We start from the raw sequence: 17,869 nt of genomic DNA, 5'->3' as shown, positions 1-17,869 counted from the left end.
AGTCAATACCCTGGCCTTCCTTTACAGCTTGGCAACTGAGCACCAGATGAGAGGAAGCGTAAGCTGCCAGTCCTTTTAAGCCTGGAATCCGAAGTTCCAGAGCATTACTTCAACTTTTTATTGATCAAAGCAAGTCACCAAACTAGCTCCTATTTGAGTGGAGGAGTAGTAGACCACCTCCAGATATGGGGCAAGACACACATGCTCAGAGGTGCAACAAATTGTTGGCTCCCATATTCCAAGGCTTTCATGTCATCCCAGTCTCTACTCTCCCCACCACCTCTATATCCTGTGAGAGATATTAAAAATATTAATACATCTACTCTTAGATTCAAGAACAATCACAAAAGCATATTGATTTTCCATCTCTTAGCCAATCTCCTTGTATTAATTAACCAATCCAGGTTAACTCTACTCCTGAGTTTCTCCACTTTCCTTTATAAGTGTTTATAACCACATATCTGTGAAGCCCTTAATGTAATTTTGCTTAGATCTGACTATTGTAAAAGCAGTAATAAAGTGCTTGTATTGTTCTCTGATTTGTTTTCCTCCCTTCAGCCTTGTATATCTAAGATTCATCCATATTGACACCTATAATAGCATTTAATTCATTTGTACTGCTGTGTATCAATCCATTATGTGCATGTATCATGTAATGGCCTATTCTAACAGTGACTATTTGGCTTCTTTCTGCTTTTTTTTTTCTTTTTTTACTATTACAACAATACGTTAATGAATATTTCTTTAGTAAGGCTTCTGTCCACCTCTGCAGGGGTTTCCCTATTAAGTATATGTAGAAAGGCAATCCTTGGGTCATGCAGTATGCAAACGTTCAACTCACAAAAATCCTACCAGTTGTTTCTTATAAGGAGTTGAACTGATGAACATTCCCACTTGTACCTCATAGGCATCCTTTTCATTCCCAGTTCTTGCTGTTTGTTATTTTTAGTGGCTTGGTCATTTCCAACTCTTCTGCAACCCCATGGGCTGTATGCAGCCTGCCAGGCTTCTCTGCCCATGAGATTCTCCAGGCAAGAATACTGGAGTGGGTTGCCATGCCCTCCTCTAGGCGACATTCCCGGCCCGGGGATTGAACCTTGGTCTCCTGAGTTGTCAGCAGATTCTTTACCTACTGTCTGAGCCGCCAGGGTTGCTCCCAAGTTCTTGCCAACACTTCATGTTAACAACCCTTGAGATTTTTTTGTTAATGGATTGAGAGTAAAATGATATTCATTATGGTTTTAACTTTAATTTCCCTGATTACTAGGAAAGTTTCCCTGATCATTGGGTCAAGTTTCACATGTGTATCAGACCTTTCTTATAAAATGTCTGTGTTCTTTGGCCTTTTTCTATTGGATGCTTCATTTTCTTCTTATCAACTTATAGAAGTTCTTTATATATTTTACAAGCTTTATCACTGCTTTATCACTGATGTATGGAGAATACCCAAATTTGTGACTTGTCTGCTCACTTTCTTTGTGGCCTCTACAATGAGCAGAAATCAATTTTTTGGCCATGCTACAAGGCATGTGGGATCTTAGTTCCCTGACCAGGGATGAACCCAAGCCCTCTGCATTGGAAGAGTAGAATCTTAATCACAAGACTGCCAGAAAAGTCCCTATTGATTTTAATGTAGTCAGATATATCCATCTCTTTCTTTCTTTTTGGCTGCACCATGCTGCTTGCAGGATCTTAGTTACATGACCAGGGATTGAACCTGTGCCCGTAGTGAGGGAAGCTCAGAGTCCTAACCCCTGGACCACCAGGGAATTCCCTCCATCCTTTTCTTTATGGTTAGGGTTTATTGAACCTTGTTTTAGAAATCCTTCCTATCCGAAGAATGGAGAGAGATTATCCTAAATTTTCTTCTATTCCTCTTAAAGTTTTGTATGGTACATTTTAAAATCCCCTGGAATTTATTCCTTGGTGTGGTGTGAGGTAGGGATATTCTCTTGTTCTGTTTGTGGTGGGTTTTTTTCTTTTCCTCCTTGAGCTACAGTGTCTGCGTTGATCTGGCTTCCATATGAATAAGGTCTATTTCTAGCCTCTCCAATCTGTCCTATTGGTTTATTCTTTGAACTATAAACACACTTAAAATAAGGTGTGCACATCTGACAAGTGCAAGTCTCCCACCTTGGTTTTCTCCAGCAGTGCCATGACTATGCTTTATTTTCATATGCATTTTAGGAAAGATTTATCAAGTTCTATGAAACATTCTGTTGAGGTTTTTATTGGACTTGTATTAAATCTATGGATCCTCTTGGGGAGAACTGAAATTGTCATGATACTGACTGTCCTGATCCATGAACATGGTATTTTTAAAACTTATTTGGATTTTTCATATTTTCCTATATAATTTCATACTTTCCCCAGTAGAGGTTTTGCACAGCTTTCATTAGGTTATTCCCAAATCTCTTATGCAGTTGATACTATAATTAATAACTACAATATCAATTTGTTGCTAGTGTGCAGAAATGTAATTTATTTTTGACTATTGATCCAGCAAATTTGCCAAGCCATCTTTCTCATTCTAAGAGACTGCCTAAGTATTCTTTTGTGTTTTCTGTATGAGCAACTGTATTGATTATAAGTAGATTGTATTTCTTCCATTCAAATAATTAACATTTTTATTATTTCTTTTTCTTATCCTACCTCACTGACTAGAAACTCTGCTACCATGGAGGTAGTTGCAAATCTTATTTTGTTCTCAATTTTAAAGAGAATTCACTTTGAGTGTAGGTCCACCCCTGGAGAAGGGAATGGCTACCCACCCCAGTATTGTTGCCTGGAGAATTCCATGGACAAAGGAGCCTGTTGGGTTACAGTCCATGGGGTGGCAAACAGTCAGACACAATTTGAGCATGCATGTAAATCAGCTATTAATGCTACTCATCTTATTAAAGTAAAACAGAAAAAACATGTAGCCATATGAATAAATGCAGAAAAAACATTTGATAAAAGAATTCAACATGTATCCTTGATTAAAAATAAAAATTAGAACTAGAAGGCAACTTCTTTAATTAACCTCAAAAAAGTAATCTTTCAGTGTTTACACTAGAAAGGACAAAAGTGAAAGTGTTGGTCACGAGTTGTGTCTGACTCTTTGCGACTCCATGGACTTGTAGCCCACCAGGCTCCTCTTTCCATGGGATTTTCCAGACAAGAATACTGGAGTGGGTTGCCATTTCCTCCTCTAGGGCATCTTTCCAACCCAGGGATCGAACATGCATCTCCTGCATTGGCAGGTGGATTCTTTACCACTGCACCACCTGGGAATCCCAATAACTGATTTAGTCACAATGTATTATCTTGTTTCTATGCTATCAGATTCTGTTTGCAAATATTTTGTTTAGGAGTTTTAGGTATGCTTATTATTAAGACTGACTTATAATTTTCCTTTTTCACACTGTCCTTGTCAGACTTTTATGTTAAAGTTTTGCTGGTCTAATAGCATGGTTAGGAGAGATTGGTTTTCTGGTTTTAATTTTAATAATACCCACTCTTCCTAAGTGTGTATAAGCCTTCTTGCATCAATAGTGGCAGTAAATTGACTTGACAAGAATCAGATCTTAAAATTTCAAATTTTAAAATGTGATGTATTTGACCCAGCCATTCCACCCCAGGGAATTTATCCTATGGGTATACTCAAACAAGTATACAGAAATATATGTACAAGGATATTTATTGTTGTAATAGCAAGAAACTGAAGACCAAACCAAAGATCTCCAAATGAAGAATGAACTTTGAAAAGAAAAGTGCAGTATTTTGTCATCAGTGCAAAGAATCAGGTAGATCTATTTGTGCTGATGTGTGAAGTTCTATAAGATCTGTAATTAGGATAAAGCAGGTGGCAGAGCAAGGAAAAATAAAATTATATATATATGCCATTTGTGAACTTTCTAAAAACTAGCTCTGTGGAGGTGCATATACTACTTTTGGAAAGATTTGCTTTTTTTTGCCGTACCACGCGGCATGTGGGATCTTAGTTCCCTGACCAGGTATCAAACGTGCACCCATTGTGGTGAAAGAGTGAATTCTTAACCGCTGGACTGCCAGGGAAACCCCTGAACAGAGTCTCAAAGCCTTGTAACAACCAGTTACCTCTGGAGAACAGAACGGGCTGGGAGCTGTAAGACGTTAATCCTTCCACATCACGAAGATGTGCTCTTTTGATATTTTAAGTGTGTGCATGACTCGGCAAGTATATACCCTGCAGCTGGGTTGGAGGAGGGCCTGACAGCAGAGGGGAGGCCTCACTGTCAGCTAACCGCACAGTTTCATCTGTTTCCGCTCTGGCCCTTGAGATCTGTCCCCCATCCTAGAAAGGAAGGAAGCCCTGCGTTAGTCCCAGGTTGGCCAGTAGAGCGGTTGGAAATGTTAAGCTGACATAAGTAGGAAGCTCTAACCTCTTGCAAGCATTGCTATGGAAACCAGAGCCTGGGTGGTCTCCATGGAAACCATTCTCAGCCTTCTGCCTGAAGGAGTTACCACCCACTGGTGCTAGAGTCTTACTTATAAGAGACCTCAGAGCATCAGTAAATGCTTAGGGAGGGAATGCTAGACAGGCTTCTGCCCACCCCAGAGATGCCTGGTGGGCTCTGGGCACCACCTGCTGCCCACCTTAGAAGCAGAAAGAGCCCATCCCCACAGGACGTGCCCTTGTGGGGAGGCACAGCACCCATGTGTGAAGCAGACTCCCGAGGCAGTGCATGCAGCACCCCCGGAGGGAGAAGACGGGCTGGGGTTTGTGGGTCCAGGGGTCTGGACTCTGCCGCTGAGCTACGGTGTGGTTGTACAGCTGTGGTGGGTTCACAGTAACGCGTGCCACACAGTGTAGCCAAAAAGTAAATCAAGAGGAGAGTTTGGACTAAGTCATTCTGAAAAGACTAAGTCTTTTCTAGCTTTACAAACACTGGTTTGCATGTGACCTGGCGGCAGGAGACTCAGAGGAGAGAGAGACCTCACAGTGACCAGAGTAGGCGTCCCAGGAATTCATCAGGGCTTGGAAGGATGGTGAGGAGGAGTGGTTGGGGCTGGAGGTGGGCAGAAATGCAAGAGGTCCGCCCTCCATGGGCCAGAGGACATGGCATCTATGGCCCTCTGGGGCCGAGTCCTTTGAGAGAGTGTGAGGGGCTGGAAGGGACATTGGAGTCCAGGGGTTGGGGGCCTCCAGAGATGGGTGATGCCAGCCCAGGAGGGTGAGTCCAGAGTGCCGGCAAGGTCCTGATCCTGCTGCCCGCTGCTGCATCTCCTGGCATTGCTGTCTGCTGCACAGGCTCCAGGAGCCCAGAACACAAAGTGAGCCTCCCACCTGTGAAACCAGGCACTCACATGCCCCTTTCCGCCCCTCAGGGGTGAAGGCTCCGCCCCTAGATAATTGAGGGGGAGGGGAGGGGGAGAGAAGGAAGATCATGACTTTAACCAGCATCCTTTTCCAACCCTTACTGAGCTGGTGACCCATTGTGTTCAAGCATAAGCCAGGGGCTTTCACTGATTCATTTTGTTAATTTCTTGCATCGTCTCTGGGGTGAGTAGGAATCTCATAGCTGCAAACTCAGGCGTGCAAGAAAGCATCTTTATTTTTCTCAACTACTCTATCTTGTAGAGCAATCTAGTTTTCAAATTATCATTGAGCCTGGTGGCAGAAAATGTCATCTTGATAATTTGGGGTGGGGGGATAAACGCAGCGGTTACTTCTGTTTTAAGAGTGATCAATAGACTCACCCTTTTCGTACATTTTTTTGTCAGTTCCCCTTCCTCCAGGGCCCAGCACCTGAATCATCAGCCTGGATTTGGCGTCTTCTCCACCAACGAGGCTTTGATGGGGGAGATGGTGGCTGCCCCCTGTTATAATTTCTAGAAACATGTGAAGACTGCATTCCCCCAGTGCCTGTGGGCAGAGGGAGGTAGTGGCATCCTCTCCAGAGTCCCCTTTGTCATCACCCAGTCACTGGAGCTGCCTTTCCAGTCCAGTGATTCTCTAAGCCACCCGGTATCCTATCAATAAATCCCTTGCTGGCTAAGTTCACCAGAATTCTTCCTTGTTTGTGTAACAGTCTTACTGAGCAAGGTGGGTAGTCAGAAAACCACTTCATCCTCTCTTCCCATGTCCTTTTCAAACCCGTTCTGTGGGGTTGGTTCTCCCCCAACCCTAGATAAAGTCTAAGGTCAGTTTCTTCGTTTTTCAGGTCAATCCAAGATAATAAAAATGCCCCAGGTCAATTTTAGCCACAAAAATCCGATTTCAGTAATTACAGCCCAGAGTTATGCACAATAGTGGAAACTCCAAAGTTAATGGATGTTGGAGCTGCCGCCTCCACCATGGAGACCCCTACCATGGGGAAGCCCCTCTGGTCCAGGCAAGGAAGCCCCTCCAGCCACTCCCCACTGTCTGCCTCGTGTTTCCAGCCCTCCTCTCTGCCCCCTCCCCATCCCATCAGGCTACCGGGTGATGGGGGAGAGGGGCTAGTGCAGGCCTGGGAGGAGACAAGGGACAGGAGAGGCCACTGAATGGAGTCTCTGGCACCTGTGGGAGCCTCTGATCCCTGCCCAACCCCCCCATCCCCACCTCCTGCTGCATCTCAGCGCTGTTGAACGCTCCACCAGTTCCAGTTTTCCCTGGCTGGATCCAGTTAACCCAGAACAGCTTCTGAGATATTCATGTATCTTTCGATGCACAGGCTTTCCTGCACAGCCACCTCTGCTTGCTCTGTGTTCCACGCGGGCAGCTCGGGCCACAGCCGGTCACTCTTCAGGTACTGGTGACTCACGGGGTCCTCAGGATCACCCATCTCAGCAGCAGAAAGCAAGTCCCCCCTGGCAGTCTCACGGAAGCCTTTCTCACTTAGCAAAAGGCCGAGTGACGTAGGATGCTATTCATTCTCTCCTTTGAGATGCTCTGTCCAGGTAGCATCCTGGAGTGGGGGGTGGGGTGGGAGCTGCAGGATTGATTTGGGGCCACCTTCTTTCCAAGTCCTTTATTTTGGAGTATCTGACTCCGATACTTCAGCCCCCTGATGCGAAGAACCGATTCATTGAAAAAGAGCCTGATGCTGGGAAAGATTGAGGGCAGGAGGAGAAGTGGGCGACAGAGGATGAGACAGTTGGATGGTATCACTGACTTAATAATGGATGTGAGTTTGAGCAAACGCCGGGAAATAGTGAAGGACAGGAAAGCCTGGCATCCTGCAGTCCATGGGGTCACAAACAGCCGGACACGACCGAGGGAATGAACATCAACAATCTGGCTAGGGGACACTATCCTCCTCTTTTCTCAGATCCCCAAAGGGGGTAGCAAGTCTCCCCCTGGGAGCTGACTTCAGTGATGAGGTGCAGAAAGACACAGGACACCCTCTGCAACCTCACTTGCCTCTGACTTTTTCTTTCCGCTGGCGGACTCTTCACCCACACCCAGAGGGGGATGTGGGGAGAAGTGGCCCCCGTGGGCATGGCAGACAGCTGGTTCAGTGGCTGAGAAGAGGCTGGAGCAGTGAGTCTGAACCCCAGGCCAGCACTTTGCATCCTCCGGGCAGGGCTGGGAGTTCCAGCAGCTGTGAGAGGAGGAAGGCTCAGACACTGCAGGGTTCCTGGAGACGGAGGGCGTGCAGCCTGCATCCTGGACATGAAAGGAAGTTTGCACAGCCTCACCTCGGGGCGACGGGTCAGGTGATGCCCTGCATGTCAGGGTGGCAGGTCAGCCCTGGGAGACAGTGGTCAGGAGAGTGAACCTCGGACTACCCGATCTGGATTTGAATCCCATTGCTGCCACTTGCCAGCTGTGAGGTTGTTTTGGTGACCTATTGCTGTGTAATAAACACTGCAAAACCCGTGGCTTAGGGTAGCAGGTATTTACTCAAGATTTTATAGTTTGGGCAGGGCTCAGTGGGGACGGCTGGACTTTACCCTATGTATCATAGCTGAGTTGTCTTAATGGAGGAAAGAAGATACACTTCTAAGCCAGCTTCACATCGCTTCAGGGTTCAGCTGGGCCCATCAGCCAAGGGCCTTGATGTTATTCCCAGTGGTCCACTCCTCTGGAAGGCCTGGGTTCCCCACACTTTAGAGCCTGGGTTCCGAAAGGGAGGAAGTCATAGCCCCTAAGCCTTTTTAGTGCCTGGGTTTGGCAGTCCCAGCGCTTCATCTCCTCTCCGTTCTTTTGGTCAAAAAGTTCTGGGCCCAACCCAGATTCAAGAAGCAATATAAGCTCTCTCTCTCTCTCTCTCTTTTTAAACTCATTTATTTATTTTGGTGTGTCAGATTTTAGCTGCGGCACATGGGATCTTTGCTGCATCATCCGTGATCTTTTTCTTGAGAAGCACGGGCTTCCCTCTAGCTGTGGTGAGTGGAGAGCCGTGGGCTCAGTCATCGCAGCACACAGGCTCAGTTGCCCCGCAGAATGTGGGATCTTAGTTCCCTGACCAGGGATCGAACCCAAGTCCCCCTCATTGGGAGGTGGATTCTTAGCCATTGGACCACCAGGGAAGTCCCCGTAAGTTCCAACTCTTAAGCAGAGAAAGTAGCACCTGTGTACAGGAGAGGATGAAGTTATCTGAGGCTCTTTGGCTACAGTGAGCTGGAGCAAGTTATTTAATCTCCCCAAGTCTCAGTTTCCTCCTCTGTAAATGGGAGATAGTAATTTTTATCTCACTCAGTTATGGATAGGATTAAATAAGCTCTTGACTGAGCTCACAATAGTTGGAAGACTATATAAGCGCAGCCCGGAGCTCAAAAGAATTCATTATGAGTATCAGACAATTCTGGGCACACACAACATCCAGAAGACAGTGGAAAACTTTCCCCACCATTAGGCCTTTTGGTGTCTGCCTTTGACGTTTCCTCTCTCTGGTCTCTGGCCTCTAAGGTCCTCACCTGAGATCCCCCAGCCCTCCTCCCCTTCTCCTGGGCATGCAGCAAAATGCCTGAGGGTCTGGGTTTCACTCCTGGAAGGTCTTTTCCAGGCACCACCAGGGGTGGTGTTGTTCTTCCATCAATTTCCCCAGATTGGGACACATCCCTCCCCTCCGGTGTAAGGATGATAACCTTGCCCACCCCTCCCGACATGAAGCCCCTCCCCCATGGGCTCCTACTATTTGGGAATAATTTATGGCTGTAAAACTGTAACTGAATTCCTGGGGCCTCTACAGATCTTCTCTTCGTGATAAAGTTAGTGGGGATGGAAAGAGTGAAGCTGGAGAAGAGAAAGAATTGGTGAGTCCAGGCTTGGAAGAGGACAGACTCCTGACCCTCACCCTTGCAACCCCTGTCCCAGCCTCTGCCTGGGCTGCCCTCGCAGGTCATTATTGAACCGAGACCCCCCATTCTGTGGGGCCCAGGCTGTGTCATTCCTGGAGGGAAGCAGGGGTGCAGCTGGCTGGGTTGGGGCATCCCCAGGCCTCTCTGGATCTGGGCGGTTGGAAGCAGTTGGCAGCAATCTGATGGAACACTGAGTGATATGGGAAATGAGGCAGCTCTAACCAATCTGAGAAGCCAAAGGCCTTTGTTCCCGTTTCAAAAGAGAGGGGAAAACCTGATTCTCTGGGTGTTCAGAGACGCCCTGTTCGTGGGCCAGAGTGGGGGGCAGGGGCAGGCCTGGGCTGTGCTGACTGGGGGCCTTACAGTGTGGGCTTGCAGGGGTGAGATGCCCTCTGTCTTAGGAGTCTTCCCATCTCCCGAGTGTCATGGAGGACATCCCAGCCTCTGATCGCCCGGGCTGCACCCACCTCCTGGGCCTGCAGTGTGTATGGAGCCCCAGCACCCACCCAGGTCGTTTCTTTTCTCACTGAACCCGTCAGAGCAGAAGTGCCCAACACGGGCTGTCCCGCTGGCTCCAGAAACCCCCCAGCAGGGCCTGAAGGCCCCATTCTGGCCATCGTTCCCCCAGAGGCTGTGGTCACCAGGGCTCCGGGGCCAGGCTCTGCTGAGCAGAGACGGTGCCTGAGACCAGGAGCGATTCCAGTTGGAGCCCCTCCAGCTGGCGTTGTGCTCCTGCCTGTTGTTCCTGCTAATACAACTCGCATTTCCCAGAACTGGGACAAGCCCTGGGAAGAACAGTATTTCGGTGATGCGCACCAAGTCCCAGGCTTTAGCAGCCCCCTTGGGCAGTCCCGAGCCCGGGGAATTCACTGTGCTGACTCAGGAGGGCTGTCTCCTACCAGTTTTGTGGGGCAGTCACGCGGCTGCCCCTCGTTGGGGCAAGCAGGCATCCACAGGTGACAACACCGCACGCCGCTGTCCTCAGCGGGTGGAGAGGAAACCCCACCACGTCCTCTCCTCCCTCTGCACAGAGAAGGTGTTGTCCCGGTTTTCCAATCTGTTAAGAGAAGGCCTTTTCTACATCATTCGGCTCACTCGGGCCAAAGGCCAAGATGGAGCCAGAAAGGCAGTGAGTGAGGAGCTGATGTCAGTCATTCGCTCAACAAAGAGCTCTGAGCTCCCTGACGTGCTGGGTCCTGTCCAGGGAATGGGGACAGAGGTGAGCAGGACACTGCCTTGCCTTCTGGGAGCTCACAGACTGCATAGCCAGGCGCCCCGGCCTGGGAAGACCTGCCACCTAGACCAAGATACAAAACACCGGCATTCAGAGCACGGCTGAGAGCCTGCAGCATGGCCAGCCCTGGCATGGGATGGTGAATAAGAAACGGACCTTGCCCTCCCAGGGCCCCAGGTCTGGTGGGAGAGAGTAAACTGGAAGTTGTCAGGTGGTGTGCTAAGTGTTGTGATGGGGAAGTCCAGGGTACCGTGGAGACGGGGGCCAAACATGCAAAGCAGGCAACCTATGTGTTGGGTTCACATTAGATGTCAAACTGTCATCAAGACCATGTGTTTTCACAGTTTTGTGATGTCATTTGTTTCACTTGCCATTTTGACCTTGGCCAGGTCCCCATCAGACAGAAGCCTTGACCATTCCTGCACAGGAAGTCGTGATCAGACTCCACAAACAGCCACCAAAGGCCACTCTCACGCACACCCTCCCTCAAAGCCAAGGGATAGGACACAGCTCCTGGGGTCCCGTGGCCTTTGGCACCTGCAGAAAGAGGAGGGCGGGGGCTTGACACGGACACAGTGCGATGAGCAGAGTCCTGCCCCATGGGGACTGGAGACCAGATCCTTCCCCTGCCTTTGCCCACAGCTGGTGCTGGGTGGACCGTGGTTCTTCTGAGATGTTCAGCTTCCCACGTGCTTGCAGCTCCTCCAGGTCCTTTGGCAACATTTCAAACCTCGCTGTTTAACTCTGGAGTCCCACATTGCCCCACCCAGACCCCACTACACGCAAGAAGACAGGGCTCCTGGAGTTTATGACTTCTTAAAGCTGGTGTGTGTGTGAGATCAGTTGCTCAGTTGTGTCTGACTCTGCAGCCCCATGGACTGAAGTCCACCAGGCACCTCTGTTTCGTGGGGATTCTCCAGGCAAGGATACAGGAGCGGGTTGCCATGCCCTCCTCCAGGAGATCTTCCCAACTCGAACCCAGGTCTCCTGCGGATTCTTTACTGTCTGAGCCACCAAGGAAGCCCTCTTCAAGCTTAATTATTAAGAAATAACCACTGAGCGACCTTTTCGGATCTCTCTGGGTTCCACTGAAATAAGCTCATCCTGCCTTTTCCTCGGTGGGTGGGGCATGAAGGCCTGTTCCTTGGTTCTCACTAGAGACAGCTGACCTATCCTTGACCCAGTGACTGCTGCAGCCCTGCTTGTCTCTGTACAAACGCCGGCTGGCCATGGTCTCAGCAATGGTGGAGGCAAGAGACCAGAGGGTGTGGAGGAGGACAGTGATCACTCTTATCTCACTGAACACTATCCGGGCCCCTCTGGACCCAACACCTCTCAGTGCCCCTTTGGACTCTCTCACTTATCTTTGGGTCATTGAGCTGCTGCTGAGGCCACCATCTCTGTGTGGACTCTGACCAGGCTTCATCCAGTGGCCTCCAGTCTCTTGTCCACACTATACACTTCCTGCCTGGGGCTTCCCTGACCATGGGGGTGTGAGACCCCACACCCGCCCCTGAGCAGCTGGGAAGCCGGGCAAGTAACACCCTGCAGGTGAACCAATGAGCGATGGGAGCCTGTGGGCAATGGTCTCCCTTCTCCTCTGCAAGACTGAGCTGAGAATTGGACGGCTTTTTAGAGGATGGTCCTGGGGGACTGAGCAACCAGTGACCTGTGTTACTAAACTGTGGTCAGCTCCATACTCGCTCCAGAATGGGTTCCCCTCCATCCCAGACATAGTCCCCCTCCCTGTCCTGCTCCCTAATAAATGGGTAGCACTGAGGCTTTTTACATTTTCATACTGTTCATGAACAGATGCTTTTGGATTGTGGTGCTAGAGAAGATTCTTGAGAGTCCCTTGGACTGCCAGGAGATCCAACCAGTCCATCCTAAAGGAAATCAACTCTGAATATTCATTGGAAGGACTGATGCTGAAGCTGAAGCTGTAATACTTTGGCCACCTGATGTGAAGAGTCAACTCATTGGAAAAGACCCTGATGCTGGGAAAGATTGAGGGCATCAAGAGAGGATGAGGATGGTTGAGGTGGTTGGATGGCATCACTGGTTCAATGGACATGAGTTTGGGCCATCTCTGGGAGATGGTAAAGGACAGGGAAGTCTGGCATGCTGCAGTCCATGGAGTCGCAAAGAGTCGGACGTGATTGAGCACCTGAACAACAACAGAGCCTTTGCTTCCTGTTCTGCTTTCCAAGGAACTCAAACCTAAGCCACATTTATTTCCTTTTCAGAGCTCCTTTTTTCCTCTGCAGGATGCTTTTGGTGGACAATCAGCACCCCACTTCCCCCTCTGAGACGGGCATGAGACCATCTAGCTGATCAACACCTCATCCTCTGGTTACAGAAACTGGCTCAGAAACAGCCAGGGGACCCACCTGTGTTTCTCCCAGAAACTGACATATGGACATTGGAGGCCTCATACATCAATAAAGGCACTGCCTTCCTTCTTCTTCAACAGTGATGAATTCCTCTTCGTTCAATCAAGACTTGGCTGGGCTCCAGCTCCCCAGGAGCCTTTCTTCATCATTCTGGCCCAAAGAGATCTCAGCTGCTTCACTCACTAATATCCAAGATCCCCAGAACCATTGCCTCTCCACCCTCCTTGCTACCATCCTCAGGCCCTGCTCTTACAACCAGTTGTTTGAATCTGTTGTTATTAGACAGCAACACGTACCTGTCTCTGCTGGGCCTGCAGCTTTACCAGCAACCCATGTGGGTTCATCAGCCAAAATGCAGCAGGAAGGTGCCCCAGATAGAAAGAGGCCAGGTTTATGAACATAAGGTGACCAAAGTGTCTGGGTGTGCCCAAGACTTTGCCAACTTTCCCACGAACTGTTGCATGTCCTGAGAAATCCACAGTGCTGACAGGCTGACACTTTTGGTCATCCTGTCCAATGGGCAGGAGGGTGCTGTCTAGCTGAAGCCTTATTGTTTAAACATCTCAGAGAGTAGTTCATGTGTGCATTTTTAAAGATATATTTTAAAAAAAAGATATATTTAATTCCATAAAAGGTGACTAGTACATTAATTTGAAAAGAATACTCCTTTCCACTTTCACATTTTATGGAACATTTTCATCTCAACGTTTCAATAGCCTCCTGGGTGTCTGTGTCTTCACCATCCCTTGGGCCAGGTTGAGCCACCAGGGGTTATTCAAAGTCCGTGACCTCCCCTCAAGTCTCAGTTACTCAGATTCTGCACTTCTTGAATCCCTATGTGACATTGTCACTGGAGATTTTCTCTCAAGCCACAAGTACCTCTTGCTATAACACTGGAGGCCTATGAGTTTTTATTTGAAACTTAAGAGAAATGTGATCTTTTTTGCAGTTGGTGATGTGGGCACCCCAGTCTCCCCAGCATAGTCATTACTCCAACCACGTGGGCTGAAGCTCCCTGTACCTGGTTGGGGATGAGGGATGTGGTGAGGGGACCCTGACTCTCTGTTACCTCCAGCAGGTGCTATGGGGCCCAGAATCCAGATGGAGTCAAGTCTCCCATTTTCTCTTGACTTGAAGTGCAGGCTGGGACAATGGTATTGGCTGAAGCTGTCAGTCAGCAGGCATTTATCAACTCCACTGTGCCCCCAGCCTCTTCCAGACCCTCGAGGCAGAGAGGGGGTTGACAGCGCTCACTGGGAGAGGCAATTAAGCAGGACTGTTTCTATTTAGAGCTCCATGGCTGGTGCCCTGAGTAATGGAGGAACAAATGAGGCAGAACAGAGGAGGAGAGAAATCTGCTCTCTACAAGGTGCTGACTTGGGGAGGCTGGCTGGCAGGCACGCTACATTCATTTTGGGGGCAGACTGGTCACACCATGATGGCTCAGGGTGTCTGAAGAGCCCCGAGAGGATCTCAGGGAGGGGAGGGGGGCCAAGAAGAGACCCAAAGCGGTGTCATGGAAAAAGCCCTCCCCTGGGAATTAGAGAGCTGCCGTCTTTCATATTTCTGTTCACATCTGTTTCCACATCTGTGAAATGGTTCCTTTCCAAGGCAAAAGTACTGTTCATACCTATTTCTAGCCCCAAGTCCTCAGTTTTACGGGGTCACCATTACTTTAATCTCCCAACAGAAGGACCTGTGACTTCATCCCACATTCAGTCGGGAACACTGGTGTCCCCTTCACCAACTCCAAGCTCACTCTGCTCACCACACGACAGGCCAATAAATCCGAGAGATGAGGTGTTGAGGCAAGGAACATGGCTTTATTCAGAAAACTGGATGACTGAGAAGACGGCAGACCAATGTCTTAAAATAACCATCTTACTGGGGTCTGGATGCCAGGTTCTTTTACAGAAGAGAGATGGGAGGAAGTGAGGAAGCAAAGTATAAAGCTCAGTAGTCTTGCAAATATGTCCTAGAATGGCAAGCCTTCCTTCCTGTAGCCTTCCACAGGTGAACAGCATCCTGAGCAAAGGCACTTTGGTTTAATATTCAGGTTCCCCAAGGCAGGCCATTATGTATAAGCAGTATGCTTTTAGTGAACAAAAGCAACAGGAAGCAAAGGTTGAAGTAACAGATCCAACATGGAGTCAGAATGGACTCTTCCCTTCAATGTCCCCACAATAGTCTTAGGAGTCTTCCAGGAAACTGCAGTATCCTCCATCTTAGCCCTGGGTCCTACAAGTCTGTGTGTCTGACTCACATGGAACACCTCTCTGATTCCCTTCTCCTATAAAGGATGACTGACATGGGCTATTGAGTGCGGGATGTGCTATGGAAGCACAGGGCTAGTAGAGATGGATTATAATGTACAGCAACTTAACACGCACTCAAGCCCCATTCTCTGCTCAGGGACCCCCATTCACCTCTGAGGCCCCCTCCCCAGGCGCACTGATGCTGGATGCTCCATAGCCCTGGGAAGTCTGCAGCACCTCACTTGTGCAGGCTGTTTGTGTAATTTCAGAAGCATGGGGTGTTTCTAAAAGTGTTTCCCCTTTGCCCTCTTCGGGCTTCCCTGGTGACTGATGGTAGCGAATCTGCCTGCAGTGCGGGAGACCAAGGTTCCATCCCTGGGTTGGGAAGATCCCTTGGAGGAGGGAATGGCAAGCCACTCCAGCGTTCTTGCCTGAAGAATTCCATGGACAGAGGAGCCTGGAAGGCTACAGTCCACAGGGGTGCAAAGAGTCAGACACAACTGAACGACTAACGCTTTTGCTCTCTTGATTCCTTCTTTGAGTTACAGCTTTGTCTGGTTTCACTGTAAATATCCCCCCAGAAAAGTACCACATAGCCAAGCAGCTATACCAGGGCTAACGACTCCTAAAAGCAGAGGCTGAAGAGCGAGAAGAAAGCAGATGGTGGTGGGGTGGGGAACACTGCTGGGGAGGGTGTGCTGGAGGAACTGGGAGACAGGACTCTCAACTGCACCAAAGACTGGATCTGCTGGTGTGATTGGAGATGCGTTATGGGGTGATGATAAGGTTATGTAAGTTCATCCTCGAGGGCGGAACTTATTACAGCAACACATGGGAGGAACAGTAATAATAGTAAATTATCATATATGATGATATGATAATGGAACTGGTATGACCTGCTTCATCAACTTAGGCTACAGATATGTTCACATTTCTTTTATTGCCTCAATTCATGGCTTTGGTCCCTGTATGTCTTTTGGGCAAGAAGAGAGTCTCCCAAAATTATTAAAAAGTCTAAGCGTCCCAGGGGAGGTCAGCTTTGTGTCCTTACACCAGGAGAACCAGGGTCCCATTGCTACCATTGCTCCTTGCTGTCACAAGGTGTCACTGTTGAAGCTTGCTCTCACGGACCATCTGCTGCCCCAGAGGATGGGTGCCCTTCATGGAGTAGGTGCAAATTTACATCTCTTCTTAGTCTATTTCCCCACACTCAGTCATCACTTCCCAAATCCTGGCCCCTAGGGCAGGGTGGCTGAGTGGGCATGGTAATTAGCATCAGCCTCCGTCCACGCTAGCTAGCCTCAGCCTTCCTCCTTTGAAATGAGAACAGCATATCAGCCAAAATCCCCCTCCACTCAAGGTGATTTGCTTGGAGGGCTTCTCTACTCTTCCTTGCCACTGCTCCTTGAATCACCCTAGCTCACCAGGACAGGTGTGCCTGACTTTGCATCTCAGAGATCAGGACTGAGATGTGGGTGTCTTTGTTTTCAGAGAGCCCCAGGGAACCTCACTGATACCAGCAGGGGTGAGTTCTTTTCTGCTAAGCTCACAGTCCAAGAGGAAGAGGCTGGCGCCTGTGGTGGCCCACATTTGTAGAACCAAGAGGCTACGCAGAACTGGGTAGAGGTTCCCAGAGAGGAAGGGGTATGTATTGTGTAAGGGGGATGGTGATGTATGATGATGAATGAAGACTACATTTTTTTGTGGTGAGCACACCACAGGGTATACAGAAGTAGAAATATAATGTACACACAGCACTTATGTAATGCTGTAAGCCAATGTCATTTCAATAAAAAATAAATCTAAAGTTAAAATAAAGAGGGCACACAAATGATCTTTCTCCAGAGGAAGAAAATCTGTTCCAGGTACCCTTTGTCTCTGCCTAAACCAGAGGATCTCTGCCTTAACCTGGGGATCAGGAGTGGAATCCAAGGGCAAGGTATGAACCGGTGAAGGAAAAGCATTATGTACTTATGTTCACTAATTACTCACTAAAACTAGCATTTCCTTCCTTGGTGCTTAAAGGCATCACACCACAGTAGTATAGACGGTGCCTGGGAATTTGTCACCAATAGAAATCACAGCTATTATTTTCACATCACACCACGGTTGCTGCAGATATTTTTAAATGCCATTTCAGCTCAGCTCATCACTAATTCAAGATCATGATAAGTTATTGAACCTGTCACCAGATGTTATCCAAGTTCTCAGTAAAGAAGCGCTTGTATTGTTATATAACAACTCTTAAATTCTGATCAAGGTATCTCAGTATATTTGGTTTCCTTTGACATCCTCTGCATTTTGCTTCATGCATTTATTTTTTTTTTATTTTTTTTTTTTTCATGCATTTAAAACTATGATCCTGGGGAAAGTCCACGGGCTTCCCTTGACTGCAAGAGGAATCCATGCCACAAAATTGATTAAGATCCATGGCCACTCAGCAACTGGCCATTTTTTTTGTCGTTGTTTGTTTAAAAAAGAAGAACCTCACCACAATCCAAAGAGTTAATTTTTATGGAGCCCTTACCACATGCCAGACATTTTCTGGGTGTTGCTGCACTGTAGCTAGAGCTGTTATTTCCATTTAAAGCCAAGGCACGGTTAACTGAATGGGATAATGTGGCCATGAGCACACAGCAGTCACGGTAGGAGCCAGGAGTCAGCCTTGACCTTTTAAACCCAGTACTGGAGCTTTCATCATTCTCAGGCAGACTGCCTGCAAGGTCCGGGGAAGC

This window comes from Cervus elaphus, chromosome 8 (genome assembly GCF_910594005.1).
Source record: "Cervus elaphus chromosome 8, mCerEla1.1, whole genome shotgun sequence".
In the NCBI taxonomy this organism is placed as follows: Eukaryota; Metazoa; Chordata; class Mammalia; order Artiodactyla; family Cervidae; genus Cervus; species Cervus elaphus.
This window is presented reverse-complemented; position numbering follows the sequence as displayed.